The following is a 14,749-nucleotide window of genomic DNA, read 5'->3' as shown; positions in this document are numbered from 1 at the left end:
TCATTCAGTATACTTTTCTAACTGAGATTCCTATGTGCAAATACATGTTCTTAATGTTGTCTCCTGTGCTGTTCCTGTTTTAAGATTGCTATTAAAATACATTAAACTGTAGGGCGGGGCGACGCCTGTGGCTCAAGGAGTAGGGTGCTGGTCCCATATGCCGGAGGTGGCAGGTTCAAACCCAGCCCCAGCCAAAAATCACACAAAAAAAAAAACAACTGTAGGGCAGCGCCTGTCACCCAAGGAGTGGGTCGCCAGCCCCATATACTGGAGGTGGTGGGTTTAAACCCGGCCGCGGCCAAAAACCGCAAAGAAAAAAAAAACAAACAAAAAATTAAACTATAAAATAAATAAATAAAAATAAACATATATTGTGTGAAAGTATAAAAACATTCTGTAAGAATACAGAAGGGCGGCGCCTGTGGCTCAGTGAGTAGGGCACTGGCCCCATATACCAAGGGTGGCGGGTTCGAACCCGACCCCGGCCCTGGCTGAACTGCAACCAAAAAAAAAATAGCTGGGCATTGTGGTGGGCGCCTGTAGTCCCAGTTACTCGCGAGGCTAAGGCAGGAGAATCGCCTAAACCCAGGAACTGGAGGTTGCTGCTGTGAGCTGTGTGACGCCATGGCACTCCACCAAGGGCGATAAAGTGAAACTCTGTCTCTACAAAAAAAAAAAAAAATTCTGTTTCTGATATTCTCCATAGTAAACACATTCTACAATATGAGACTGTCTCTAAAAAAAAAAAAAAAAAAGAATATAGAAGAAATTGCTGATAATGAGGCTGGATATATAGTGAAAAGAAGGTGAAGGGGGAGCGGTGCCTGTGGCTCAGTGAGTAGGGCACCAGCCCCATATGCCGAAGGTGGTGGGTTCAAACCCAGCCCCGGCCAAACTGCAAAAAAAAAAATAGCCGGGGGCAGCGCCTGTGGCTCAGTGAGTAGGGCACCGGCCCCATATGCCGAGGGTGGCGTGTTCAAACCCAGCCCCGGCCAAACTGCAACAACAATAAAAATAGCCAGGTGCTGTGGCGGGCACCTGTAGTCCCAGCTACTCGGGAGGCTGAGGCAAGAGAATCGCTTAAGCCCAGGAGCTGGAGGTTGCTGTGAGCTGTGTGAGGCCATGGCACTCTACCAAGGGCCATAAAGTGAGACCCTGTCTCTACAAAAAAAAAAAAAATAGCCGGGTGTTGTGGCGGGCGCCTGTAGTCCCAGCTGCTTGGGAGGCTGAGGCAAGAGAATCGCGTAAGCCCAAGAGTTAGCGGTTGCTGTGAGCCGTGTGAAGTCATGGCATTCTACCTGAGGATGGTACAGTGAGACTCTGTCTCTACAAAAAAGAAAGTAAGTGAAGGGTAACTTATTCTTCATTTTTTAACATAAGTATTGTTTAATTTTATTTACCATAAACTTTTATAATAACACAGTAGTTTAAAAACAAACTAGTTAATAGCTCCCTAATCTACTAATGTGATTCTGATTAAAGAATAACCTCAGGGCAGCACCTGTGGCTCAAAGGGGTAGGGCACCAGCCCCATATGCCGGAGGTGGTGGGTTCAAACCCAGCCCCGGCCAAAACTACAAAAATAAAATAAAATAAAATAGCTTAAAAAAAAAAAAAAAAAAAGAATAACCTCCCTTAAATACATAATCCAGTGCGGCTACCTTCCCTTTTCATTCAAATATTTGGAACTAGTAGTCTACTAGAATGACCAGATATGTCTCCACTTCCTCATCTACCATCATTATTTTTTTTCTTTTCTCAAAAATCAGTAAAACTTTATTCGCTTCCATTCTTTCGCCATTAACAGCCATCACTATTTATTAAGGGGAAAAAAAAGAATGTTAGTTATTTAATATTGAACATACACAAAATGTATGTAACAAAAAACGTAGGTTATGAACCAATACAACAGGGACTAGAACACTACCAACACTATTAACACTACCAATGTAATACTTTCATTTTGTTCACTTGCTCCCTGCTAGAAATAGGTGTTAATATACTCATGTATACCCTAATTTTTTTTTTTTTTTTTTTGAGACAGAGTCTCAAGCTGTCATGCTGGGTAGAGTGCCATGGCGTCACAGCTCACAGCAACCTCAAAACTCTTGGGCTCAAGCAATTCTCTTGCCTCAGCCTCCCAAGTAGCTGGAACTACAGGTGCACACCACAATGCCTATTTTTTGTTGTTGTTGTTGTTGTTGCAGTTGTCATTGTTGTTTAGTTGGCCTGGGCCGGGTTCAAACCTCCAGCCCCAGTTTATGTGGCTAGCGCCCTACCCTCTGAGCTACGGGTACTGCCTCTATATCCTAAATTTTGCTTATTCTTCTTTTCTTTTTGTCACCCTTGGTAGAGTGCTATGGCATCAGCAACATCAAACGTTGGGTTTAAGCGATTCTCTTGCTTCAACTGCCCAAGAAGCTGGGATACAGGTAACCGTCCCAATGCTGGGCTACTTTTTTCTATTTTTAGTAGAGACAGGGTTTCGCTCTTGGTCAGGCTGGTCCCAAACTCCTGAGCTCAAACAATCCCCCCACCTCGGCCTCCCAAAGTGCTAGGATTACAGGCGTGAGCCACAGTACCTAGCCCTGGAATGGTACTTTCTGAACATACCAGACATGTTAACATCTCAGGGTCTTAATTTTAATTGTATCCTTTGCTACAATCATCTTTTTCCAGATAATCAACTAACTCCCAGTATCTTCAGGTCTGTACTCAATTCTCATTTTCTCAATGAAGCCTATCTTTTTTTTTTCCCCCCTTGGAGACATAGTTTCACTTTGTTGCCCTGGGTAGAGTGCCGAGGTGTCACAGCTCACAGCAACCTCCAACTCTTGGGCTTAACCAATTCTCTTGTCTCAGCCTCCCAACTAGCTGGGACTACAGGCACTTGCCACAATGCCTGGCTATTTTTTGGTTGTAGTTGTTGTTTGGCAGGTCCGGGCTGGGTTCGAACCTGCCAGCTCCAGTGTATGTGGCTGGCACTTTAGCTGCTGAGCTACAGGCGCTGAACTACTGAAGCCTATTTTAACTTCTTCTTCTTTTTTTTTTTTTTTTAGACAGAGTCTTACTTTGTCGCCCTCGGTAGAGTGACATGGCGTCACAGCTCACAGCAACCTCCAGCTCTTGGGCTAGGGCGATTCTCTTGCCTCAGCATCCCGAGTTGCTGGGACTACAGGCGCCCGCCACAACAGCCAGCTATTTTTGTTGCAGTTGCCAATGCTGTTTTAGCTGGCCGGGGCTGGGTTCGAACCCCTCACCCTAGGTATATGGGGCCAGCATCCTACCCCCTGAGCCACAGCATTGCCCTTAACTGCTTCTTTTAAGCCTATCCCCTAATGTCCATTATAAATTCAAATGTCCTTTATCCTACTCTACTTTTACCTTTTTTGTGTGAAATAGTCTCACTTTGTCACCCTCAGTAGAGTGCCGTGGTGTCATAGCACACAGCAACCTCAAACTCTTGGGCTCAAATGATTCTCTTCTCTCAACCTCCCCATAGCTGAAACTACAGGCGCCTGCCACGACGCCTACCTATTTTTTTTTTTTTTTTTTTAAGAGATGGGGTCTGTCTGATTCAGGCTGGTCTCAAACCTGTAAGCTCAGGCAATCCACCCGCCTTGACCTCCCAGAGTGCTAGGATTACAGACATGAACCACCTCGCCTGGCCTATTTTTACTTCTTCCTATAAAACTTTATCATACTAGACTTCTATCATACTAGATAGATTACTTATCTAGTATGGGGACGGGGGAGAAGCAGAGTTTCTGTTGCCCAGACTAAAGTGCAGTGGTATCACAGTAGCTCACTAAACTTCAAACTTCAGAGATAAGCTTGCCTTGGCCTCCTGAGTAGCTGTGACTCAGGAGTGTACTACTACATCCACTAATTTTTCTTTTCCTTTGTAGAAACAGAGTCTCCCTCTTGCTCAAGCTGGTCTGCAACTCCTGAACTCAAGCAATCCTCCTGCCTAGGCCTTTAGAGTACTAGGATTACAGGTGTGAGCCACTGTGCCCAGCCTAGATTACTTATCTTAATATATGCTCTAGTACATCCAAGTGGCACACACTATTTTCATTACTGTTCAGTGCTATGTTATTCTTGTTTGTTTGCCTGTTTGTTTTGGGACAGTCTCACTTTGTCACCCAGACTAGGGTGCCAAGGCATCAGCTCACAGCAACCTCAAACTCCTAGATCCAAGTGATCCTCTTGCCTCAGCCTCCTGAGTAGCTGACACTACAGGTGCCCACTACAACACCCAGCTACTTTTAGTAGAGATGGGGTCTCGCTCTTCTTCGAGCTGGTCTCAAATCTCTGAGCTCAAGTGATCCTCCCACATCAGCCTCCCAGAGTGCGATTACTGGAGTGAGCCACTGCACCAGACCTAGTGCTATGTATTTTAAATTTCTACTATGATTTCTTTGACTCACAAGTTATTTGGAAAGTGGCATATTTAACTTTCCAAAGTATAACTCTTTTCTTTTGTCATTTTTATTTACTTTTTTTGTTGGGGTGGGGGGAGACAGAGTCTCAAGCTGTCCCCCTGGGTAGAGTGCCATAGAGTCATAGCTCACAGCAATCTCCAACTCTTGGGCTCAAGTAATCCTCTTGCCTCAGTTTTTCTATTTTTAGTAGAGATGGGGTCTTGATTTTTTTCTCAGGATGGTCTCAAACTCATGAGATCAAGCAATCCACCCACCCTGGCCTCCTACAGTGCTAAGATTACAGACGTGAGCCACCACGCCCAGCATTTTTCCTTTTATTTATTAACTGCTAGGTTGTAACTTGTAAGGACCAGTTAAAATTATATACATCTGTATGATAGAGGGTATCTGAAACTATCTGAATCTTTCATTAGGAGCCAGTATACATCATTAATTGGCTTAAATATTTCTGATTTGTTCAAGAGTACATATTTTCCAATTTTAGACCACAGAGTTCTCCCTATGAGTCCATTAAATCACATATGATGGTAGTACAAATTTTCTAGTTTTACAAATCATACATCTGCTTAAACTATTCATAATTAAAAGCTGTGTTTAAGGCTTGAGCGGCTAAGGTGCCAGCCACATACACCTGAGGCTGGTGGGTTCAAATCCAGCCCTAGCCCACTAAACAACAATGACGGCTACAACCAAAAAATAGCCGGGTATTGTGGCGGGCACCTATACTCCCAACTACTGGGGAAGCAGAGGCAGGAGAACCACTTGAGCCCAGGTGTTGGAAGTTGCTGTGAGCTATGATGCCACAGCACTCTACCCAGGGCGACAATTTGAGGCTCTGTCTTTAAAAAAGAAAAGCTGTGTTTAACTCCCCCCATTAGAATAAATTCTTTTTTTTTTTTTTTTGAGACAGTGTCTCACTTTGTCACCATGGGTAGAATGCCATGGCGTCATAGCTCACAACAATGTCAAACTCTTATATTTTATCCTTGACCTCAAAAAATAGTTTTTCTGGGGCAGGACACAATTATAAGGGGGATTTTACCTAACAAATGCAATCAGTGTAACCTAATTCTTTATTCCCTCAATAAATCCCAAACAATTAAAAAAAAAGTTTTGCTGTGTAAACCATTCTAGATTGATGGCTGTTTTCTTTGTGCTTTGAATATTTCATTTCAATGCCCTTTGGCTTCCATTGTTGTAAGTAATAATCTATAATTATCATTTTGTAATTCATAATCTTTGGGGGAATACTTTCACAGGAAGAATAGTTGTTACACTGTACACTGAAGATAGAACACGTATCCTCTGTCAGGCACAGTGGTTCCTGCCCATAATTCCAGTACTTTTGGGAAGCCAAAGCAGGAGTATCACTGCGGTCAGGCTAAGACCAGCCTAGGCAACACAGAGAGAACATGGCTCTATAAAAATGTTGAAAATTAGCCAGGCAGGCTCGGCGCCTGTAGCTCAGTGGCTAGGGCATCAGCCACATACACCGGGACTGGCAGGTTCCAACCCGGCCTGGGCCTGCTAAACAACGACAACTACAACAATAACAAAAATATCTAGGCATTGTGGCAGGCACCTGTAGTTCCAGCTACTTGGTAAGCCAAGGCAAGAGAATCGCTTAAGCCCAAGAGTTTGAGGTTGCTATGAGCTGTGACACCATGGTATTCTGCGGAGGGCAGCAAAGTGAGACTCTGTCTCAGGGAAAAAAAAAAAGGCTTGGCCCCTGTGGCTCAAGTGGCTAAGGTGCCAGCCACATATACCTGAGCTGGAGGGTTCAGTCCAGCTCGGGCCCGCCAAACAATGACAGCTGCGACCAAAAAATAGCCGGGCGTTGTGGCGGGCACCTATACTCCCAGCCACTTGGGAGGCGGAGGCAGAAGAATCGCTTGAGCCCGGGAGGTGGAGGTTGCTGTGAGCTGTGATGCCACACAGCTCACAGCACTCTACCCAGGGCAACAGCTTCAGGCTCTGTCTCAAAAAAAAAGAAAAAAGAAAAAAATTAGCCAGGCATGCTGACATGCCCCTATACTCCCAGCTACTCAGGAGGCTGAGGTGGGAGAACCATTGGTGCTTAGGAGTTTGAGGTTACAATGAACTATGAATACACCACTGTACTCCAGCTTAGGAGACAAGAATGTCTCTAAAAATAATAATTATTATAACGGGATGTTCTTTTTAAAAAACTATGCTTTCCCACTATTTTAAAAAGCTTCTCTAGGGCGGCGCCTGTGGCTCAGTCGGTAAGGCGCCGGCCCCATATACCGAGGGTGGCGGGTTCAAACCTGGCCCTAGCTGAACTGCAACCAAAAAATAGCTGGGCGTTGTGGCGGGCGCCTGTAGTCCCAGCTACTCGGGAGGCTGAGGCAAGAGAATCGCTAAAGCCCAGGAGTTGGAGGTTGCTGTGAGCTGTGTGAGGCCATGGCACTCTACCGAGGGCCATAGAGTGAGACTCTGTCTCTACAACAACAACAAAAAAAAAACCTTCTCTATTTTTGACACTCCTCAGTTTAACTAGAAAGTGTTTATGTGTAGGTTCCTTTTTATTTAACCTCCCTCACATATATTCTTTTATTTATTCACATCTTGAAGTCTCTTTAAGTCTTCAAATTTCTCAGCCATTATTCCTTCCAATATTGCCTGTTCTCCATTCTCTTCTTCTGGGACTTCAATCACACATATTTTTTTAGATTCATTATATCTTTCCCATTAACTTATTTCTCAGCATTTCATTCTGGGAAATTACTTCACATTTTCAGTTCATGAATTCTTCCTTTGCCAATGGTGAAATCTGCTATTCAATCAACGATGCCCAACTTTTTCCCCCTCTTTTGCACATTAGAAAAAGACTTGTGTTGGGACACACATTGCATATACAAACACTAACAAAAGCTGATTAGCAAAAAAAGGTCTGTACATAATTTTCATGGTATGTGACACCACAGATAAGCAAGAAAGTCCTCATATAATCTACATGTGACCCAAAGGCTAGGCTGGACACCCCTGTCTGACTAAATTTTTAATTTCAACAATTGTAGATCTTTCATTAATTTAAATATTTTACACATGGTTATTTTATATTTCATATTTTAGGATTCAAAAAGTTTAAATCTTTCGGGGTTTGTTGCTACCAAATCTTACTCTCAGTGGCTTATTTTCTTTTGTTTGGTAATTCTCTTACTGTGAGCTTAAATTTTATTGAGTTTTACCTCTGGGAATTCTTTTTTTTTTTTTTTTTTGAGGTAGAGTCTTCCTCTGTTGCCTGGCTAGAATAAAGTGATGTCATTATAGCTCATAGCAACTTCAAACTCTTAGGCTCAAGTGATCCTTCTTGCCTCAGCCTCCCAAGTAGCTGGAACTAGTGGTATGCATCACCATGTCTGATTTTTTTTTTGAGACCAGAGTCTCAAGCTGTTGCCCCGGGTAGAGTGTCATGGTATCATACCTCACAGCAACTTCTAACTCGGGCTCAGGAGATCCTCTTGCCACAGTTTTTCTATTTTTAGTATAGATGGGGTCTCACTTTTGCTCAGGCTGGTCTCCAACTCATGAGCTCAAGCAATCCACCCACCTCAGCCGCCCAGAGTGCTATGATGACAGGCATGAGCCACTGTGCCCAGCCTAGAGACTGTCCTGCTGTGTTGGCCAGGCTGGTCTCAAACACCTGGCCTCAAGTGATCTTCCCACCTTTGCCTTCCAAAGTGCTAGCATCTATGAGAATTCTGAGTCTAATCAGAGTAAGTTTTCTGTCAAAATATACTTGCATTTGCTTCCAGCAGAGTCAGAGGAGTTACTGACCTCAGTCAAATTTAGTATTCTTCTCAGAGGGCTCTTCTACTTTTCTGGGGAGGCCCAAGATTAGTCTCCCATTAGGGCTGATACAGGTATTTGCCCTCAGGACAACCTTGCCTGTCCTGTTTGTCATAAGTTCATTCACTGTAACAGTTTCAGCTGACTCTTCACTTTTCCTTTTTGTTTTTTCTTGAGACAGAGTCTCATTCTGTCACCCTGGGTAGAGTGCCCTAGTGTCACAGCTCACAACAACCTCAAACTCTTGGACTCAGGAAATCCTCTTGCCTGAGTGTCCTGAGTAGTTGGGACTATAGGGCCCCACCACACCTGGCTAATTTTTCTATTTTTGTACAGACGGAGTCTCATTTTTGCTCAATCTGATCTAGAACACTCCTGAGCTCAAGTGATCCTTCCACCTTGGCCTCCTAGAGTGCTAAGATTACAGGCATGAACCACCACGCCTAGCTTGACTCTTCACTTTTCTGACTGAAAGTTCCCATGCTTTTCAGCATACCCAGTAATGCCTGCTTTTAATCTTCCATACAGAACAATTCCAAATAATTTACATAGATGCTGCTCCTTAAAAAAAAAAAGGGCAGTACCTGTGGCTCAGCTGGTAGGGTGCTGGCCCCACATACCGAGGGTGGCGGGTTCGAACCCGGCCCCAGCCAAACTGCAACAAAAGAATAGTCGGGAAGCCACTGCTCTTCTTCTTCCCCTAAGCGGCCTGAGGTGATCTGTGAAAATGGTTCACTATTCACTTAACCCAGAAAAGTCATGCAAGTCAAGAGGCTCAAATCTTCATGTTCACTTTAAGAACACACGTGAAACTGCCCAGGCCATCAGGGTATGCATATATGAAAAGCCACCAAGTATCTGAAGGATGTCACCTTAAAGAAATAATCTGTACCATTCCAACTTTACAATGGTGCCCAGGCCAAACAGTGGGGCTGGACACAGGGTTTGTGGCCCAAAAAGAGTGCTGAATTTTTGTTGCATATGCTTAAAAATGCAGAGAGTAATGCTGAACTTAAGGGTTTAGATGTAGATTCTCTTGGTCATTGAGCTTATCCAAGTGAACAAAGGACCCAAGATGCATCATTGAACTTACAGAGCTCATGGTCACATTAACCCATCCATGAGCTCCTCCTGCCACATCGAGATGATCCTTAATGAAAAGGAACAGATTGTTCCCAAACCAGAAGAGGTAGCACAGAAGAAAAAGATACCCCAGAAGAAACAAAAAATTATGGCATGGGAATAGATGTAAATAACAGTAAAAAAAAAACAACAAAAAACAAAGCTGGGCGTTGTGTCGGGTGCCTGTAGTCCCAGCTACTCAGGAGGCTGAGGCAAGAGAATCGCCTAAGCACAGGAGTTGGAGGTTGCTGTGACACTCTACCAAGGGTAACAAAGTGAGACTCTGTCTCAAAAAACAAAAACAAAAATAACATAACCAGCTCGGCGCCTGCACCACAGTGGTTAAGGCACCTACTACATGCATCCAGGCTAGCTAAACAACAATGACAACTGCAAGAAAAAATAGCCAGGCGTTGTGGCAGGCACCTGTAGTCCCAGCTACTCAGGAGGCTGAGTCAAGAGAATCGCCTAAGCCCAAGAGTTGGAAGTTGGTGTAAGCTGTAACATCACAGCACCCTACCGAGGGCGACATAGTGAGACTCTGTCTCAAAAAAAAAAAAACAAACCAGGGCGGCACCTGTGGCTCACTGAGTAGGGCAGCAGCCCCATATACTGAGGGTGGCGGGTTCAAACCTGGCCCCGGCCAAACTGCATCAAAAAAACAGCCGGGCGTTGTGGCGGGCACCTATAGTCCCAGGTACTCAGGAGGCTAAGGCAAGAAAATCACCTAAGCCCAAGTGCTGGAGGTTGCTGTGAGCTGTCACGCCATAGCACTCTAACGAGGGCAACAAAGTAAGACTGTCTCTAAAAAAAAAACCAAAAACCTCATAACCAAACAAAGAGTATAGTTTGAAAAGTGTAAAAAGAAAAAAAGGTAACTTTATAGTGAAAAAAACCTGAGAATATACTCAACTGGAAAATGTGTCTAGAAAGAGAAAAAAGAAAAAAAACTTGATAAAAATTATGTCAGCCAGGTGATCAAGATTACTACCATTGCTAATAAATCCAGGTGACAGGATACTCTTGTGATATGACAAAATGATAAAAATGGGACTTTACCTCTGTAATCTTCTTCCCAAGAAGAACCAATAACCCCAACTAATCACTTAAAACAAAAAAAGACAAACTCATATTAAAGGACCGTCTACCTGAATAATGCAAGGCATGGTGACCCACACCTATAATCCCAGTACTCTCTGGAAGGCCAAAGCAGGAGGACTGCCTAAACTCACAAGTTTGAGACTAGCCTGAGCCAGGAGTAAGACTCTGCCTCTAAAAACAGTCACAGCTACTTAGGGGGCTGAGACAAGAGAACTTCCTGAGCCCAAGATTTTGAGGCTGCTGTGAGCTATGACATCACAGCACTCTACAGGGGGCAACAAAGCAAGACTGTCTCCCCACCCACAAAAAGACACCTGACCAGTATTCCTTGGAATTGTCAAAATCCACACCTACGGTGCATCTTACAAGGGTACATGTGAAGCTTACTAAATGTAGAATGTAAATGTCTCAAGAGAATAACTAAGAAAATGCCAGGAAGGCTATGTTAGCCAGTGTGATAAAAATATGTCAAATGGTATATAAAACCAGTGTATGGTGCCCCATGATTGCATTAATGTACACAGCTATTATTTAATAATAAACAAATAAATAAAAGAATTGTCAAAATCTAGAAAGACCTAAAGAAAGATGACAATTAAATATAATGTAGAATCCTGGATCAGATCCCAAGACAGAAAAAGACATTCAGTAAAAACTAGAGAAATTCACACAAATAAAGTATGGACTCGGGGATCGGCGCGTCTAGGGAGCCAGCCACAAACACCGGAGCTGGCAGGATCGAATCCAGCCCCGGCCCGACAAACAACAATGAGAACTAGAACCAAAAAATAGCCGGGTGTTGTGGCAGACACCTATAGTCCGAAAAAAATTAAAAAATAAAAATAAAAAAATTATGGACTTGGTTAATAATTATGTATTAATACTGGCCACTTACTGTTTTTTTGTTTTGTTTTGTATTGTTTGAGACAGAGTCTCACTATGTCGCCCTTGGTAGAGTGCGGTTGCATCACAGCTCACAGCAACCTCAAACTCTTGGGCTGAAGTGATTCTCTTGCTTCAGCCTCTCAAGTAGCTGGGACTACAGGCACCCGCCAATGCCCGGCTATTCTTTTTTGTAGTTGATGTAACCAAATGTAACATAATGTAACACAAATGTAAACAAGGGGAAATGAGTACAGAGTATACAAGAACTCTCTGTACTATCTTTGTACCTCTTCCCCAAATCCAAAACTATTCTCAACTAGAAAGTTTATTAAGTTTATTTAAAAAATATGTTTGGTGTTGTATGAAAGGAGAGAAGGTTAGTATTCCCCTTGAAACCAGCCTGATCAAGGTCTTCCAAGGATGGAAGAGGCCCTTGGGCCTGAGAACACGCACATAGTTAAGGCATTGCCACCTACTTCGTGGCATCTAACCATTTTTAATGAAAATTATATATATATATATATATATATATATATAAAAATATATATAGCAATTTCTGCAGCATTTAGTTGTATTTTTGTTTGTTTGAGACAGAGTTACCCTCAGTAGAGTGCTGTGGCGTCACACTCACAGCAACCTCAAACACCTGGGCTTAAGCGATTCTCTTACCTCAGCCTCCCAAGTAGCTGGGACTACAGGTGCCCGCCACAACGCCTGGCTATTTTTTGGTTGCAGTTGTCACTGTTGTTTTAGCAGGTCTGGGCCAGGCTTCAATCCGCCAGCCTCCGTGTATGTGGCCGGCGCCTTAACTACTGAGCAACTGGTGCTAAGCCGCATTTAGTTGTGTTTTTAGTGAAACGACCCTGATTAAACTATTGATCAAAGGTGAGCAACTTCACCCTCAACTCCTCACCTGTCCCCAGAGGCTGGAGGATGAAGGTGAAAGTGACCAACCCCATCCTGAGGCTACTTAGGGGCTACTAGCCCTTAGTCAACTCAGAGCACACAAAAAGACACTTATCACTTTGAAGATTCTAAGGATTTAAGTAGCTATATGCCAGACAATGGGATAAAGACCAAATACATATTTCAGAGTACCACAGCTTTCTCTCTGGACCACTTCTCTATCTGTACTTACCATTCTATCTTACTAGAACTACTTCTCTCCACTTACTTTTTAGCTGATACCCTCCAGCCTATTGGCTCTAGAAACAAGCCACATACCAGGCACCCTGTTGTGATTTTTACACAACTCAGTGAATGCTAAAACAAATAAATTGTACAATTTAAATGAGTAAATATTTTTCTTTGTGAATTATACCTCAATAAAACTTTTTTTGGAGACAGTCTTACTATGTCGCCCCCAGTAGAGTGCCATGGCATCACAGCTCACAGCAATCTCAAACTCTTGGGCTTAAGCAATTGTCTTTGCCTCAGCCTCCCAAGCAGCAGGGACTACAGGTGCTTGCCATAACATCTGGCTATTTTTTGTTGTTGTTGCAGTTGTCACTGTTTAGCTGGCCCAGGCTGGGTTCGAACCCACCAGCCTCGGTGTATGTGCCTGGCGTCGTAACCACCATGCTACAGGTGCCGAGCCCAATGAAAGTATTTTTAAAAATAGATTCCCCCTGTAGTCCCAGCTACTCGGGAGGCTGAGGCAGGAGAATCGCTTAAGCCCAGGAGTTGGAGGTTGCTGTGAGCTATGTGAGGCCATGGCACTCTACCGAGGGCCATAAAGTGAGACTCTGTCGCTACAAAAAAAAAAAAAAAAACAAATAGACTCCCCGATCCTATCATATTCAAAACTAAATTTCTGATCCTCCTCCCAAAATCTGCTCCACTCATACTCTTTCCCGTATTAGTAAAGGTCAACTTTTATTTTTCTCCTCACTCAGGCAAAAACAAGCAAACAAACAAAAAAATCAGGTCTGGTGCAGAAGCTCACGCACTCTGAGATATTGAGGCGGGTGGATTGCCTGAACTCACCTGTTCGAGATCAGTCTGACCAAGTGTGAGACTCCCGTCTCTAAAAAATAGTTGGACATTGTGGTAGGCACCTACAGTTCCAGCTGCGTGGGAGGCTGAAGCAAGAGAATCGCTTGAGACCAAGAGTTTGAGGTTGCTGTGAGCTATGACACCACAGTGGCACCTGTGGCTCAAGGACTAAAGCATCAGCCCCACATACCAAGTGTGGCAGGTTCAAGCCCGGCCCAGCCCCCACCCCCAAATATATCAAAAATATAAATAAAAATAAAAACACCCTCCCCCCCAGCCCTGTATCCCCCTCCCTGCTTTGTATTTTTTGTAGCACTTAATTTTCTAATATATTTCACTTATTTAGTTTGTTGTCTGCTTTCCCTTGCTACAGTACAGTAAGTTCTGTGAGGTCTTTATGTTTTTCTGCTGTATTCCTAGTACCAAGACAGTGGCCCATAGCAAGCACTCAACAAAAGCTAACTATAAAATCAGTCTCATCATCCACCTAAGGATCCTGGGACACAAAGTGAGAAACTATTACCATAGATCAAAAATGGCAACTGCAGGCGGTGCCCGTAGCTCAGTGGGTAGGGCAAGGTCCGCATACACCAAGGCTGGTGGGTTCAAACCCAGCCTGGGCCAGCTAAAACAACAATGACAACTGCAACAACAACAAAAACAGCTGGGCGTTGTGGTGGGCGCCTATAGATCCAGCTACTAGGGAGGCTGAGGCAAGAGAATTGCTTAAGTCCAAGAGTTAGAGGCTGCTGTGAGCTGTTATGCCACAGCGCTCTACCCAGGGCAACCTAGTGAGACTCTGTCTCAAAAAAAAACATAAAAGGGGGGCGGCGCCTGTGGCTCAAAGGGTAGTGCGCCAGCCCCATATGCCGGAGGATGTGAGTACAAACCCACCCCTGGCCAAAAAAAAAGAAACATAAAAGGGTGGCACCTGTGGCTCAGTGAGTAGGGCACCTGCCCCATATACTGAGGGTGGCGGGTTCAAACCCGGTCCCGGCCAAACTGCAACAAAAGAAATAGCTGGGCATTGTGGCAGGCACCTGTAGTCCCAGCTACTTGGGAGGCTGAGGCAAGAGAATCCCCTAAGTCTAATAGTTGAAGGTTGCTGTGAGCTGTAACACCAGAGAACTCTACTGAGGGCAACAAAGTAAGACTCTTGTCTCTTTAAAAAAAAAAACACATAAAAATTAAAAAATAGTAAGTAATTTGAATGCTTTCTATGTGCTGGGCCCTATGCTAAAACGCATACATTACCTTTTGAATCTAACAATAATCCTATGAGAACACTATTTCCTCTACTTCCAGATGAGAAACTGAAGCTCAGAGCTTAAGTATTTTGCATAGTATTACACAATATTAAATGACCAGAGTTAAGATTTAAACCTAGA

The 14,749-nt window shown here is 43.8% G+C and overlaps 1 protein-coding gene and 1 pseudogene across 4 annotated transcripts in view; one reads left to right on the top strand and one right to left on the bottom strand.

The window, feature by feature from the left end:
- RPRD2 (regulation of nuclear pre-mRNA domain containing 2) overlaps positions 1 to 14,749 on the bottom strand; it is a 98,464-nt gene that overhangs the window by 74,480 nt on the left and 9,235 nt on the right. The gene's annotated exons all lie outside the window — the stretch shown is intronic.
- Positions 11,721 to 11,865, top strand: LOC128587070 (uncharacterized; annotated as a pseudogene).

This window comes from Nycticebus coucang, chromosome 5 (assembly GCF_027406575.1).
Source record: "Nycticebus coucang isolate mNycCou1 chromosome 5, mNycCou1.pri, whole genome shotgun sequence".
NCBI classification, from domain to species: domain Eukaryota; kingdom Metazoa; phylum Chordata; class Mammalia; order Primates; family Lorisidae; genus Nycticebus; species Nycticebus coucang.
This window is presented reverse-complemented; position numbering and strand designations above follow the sequence as displayed.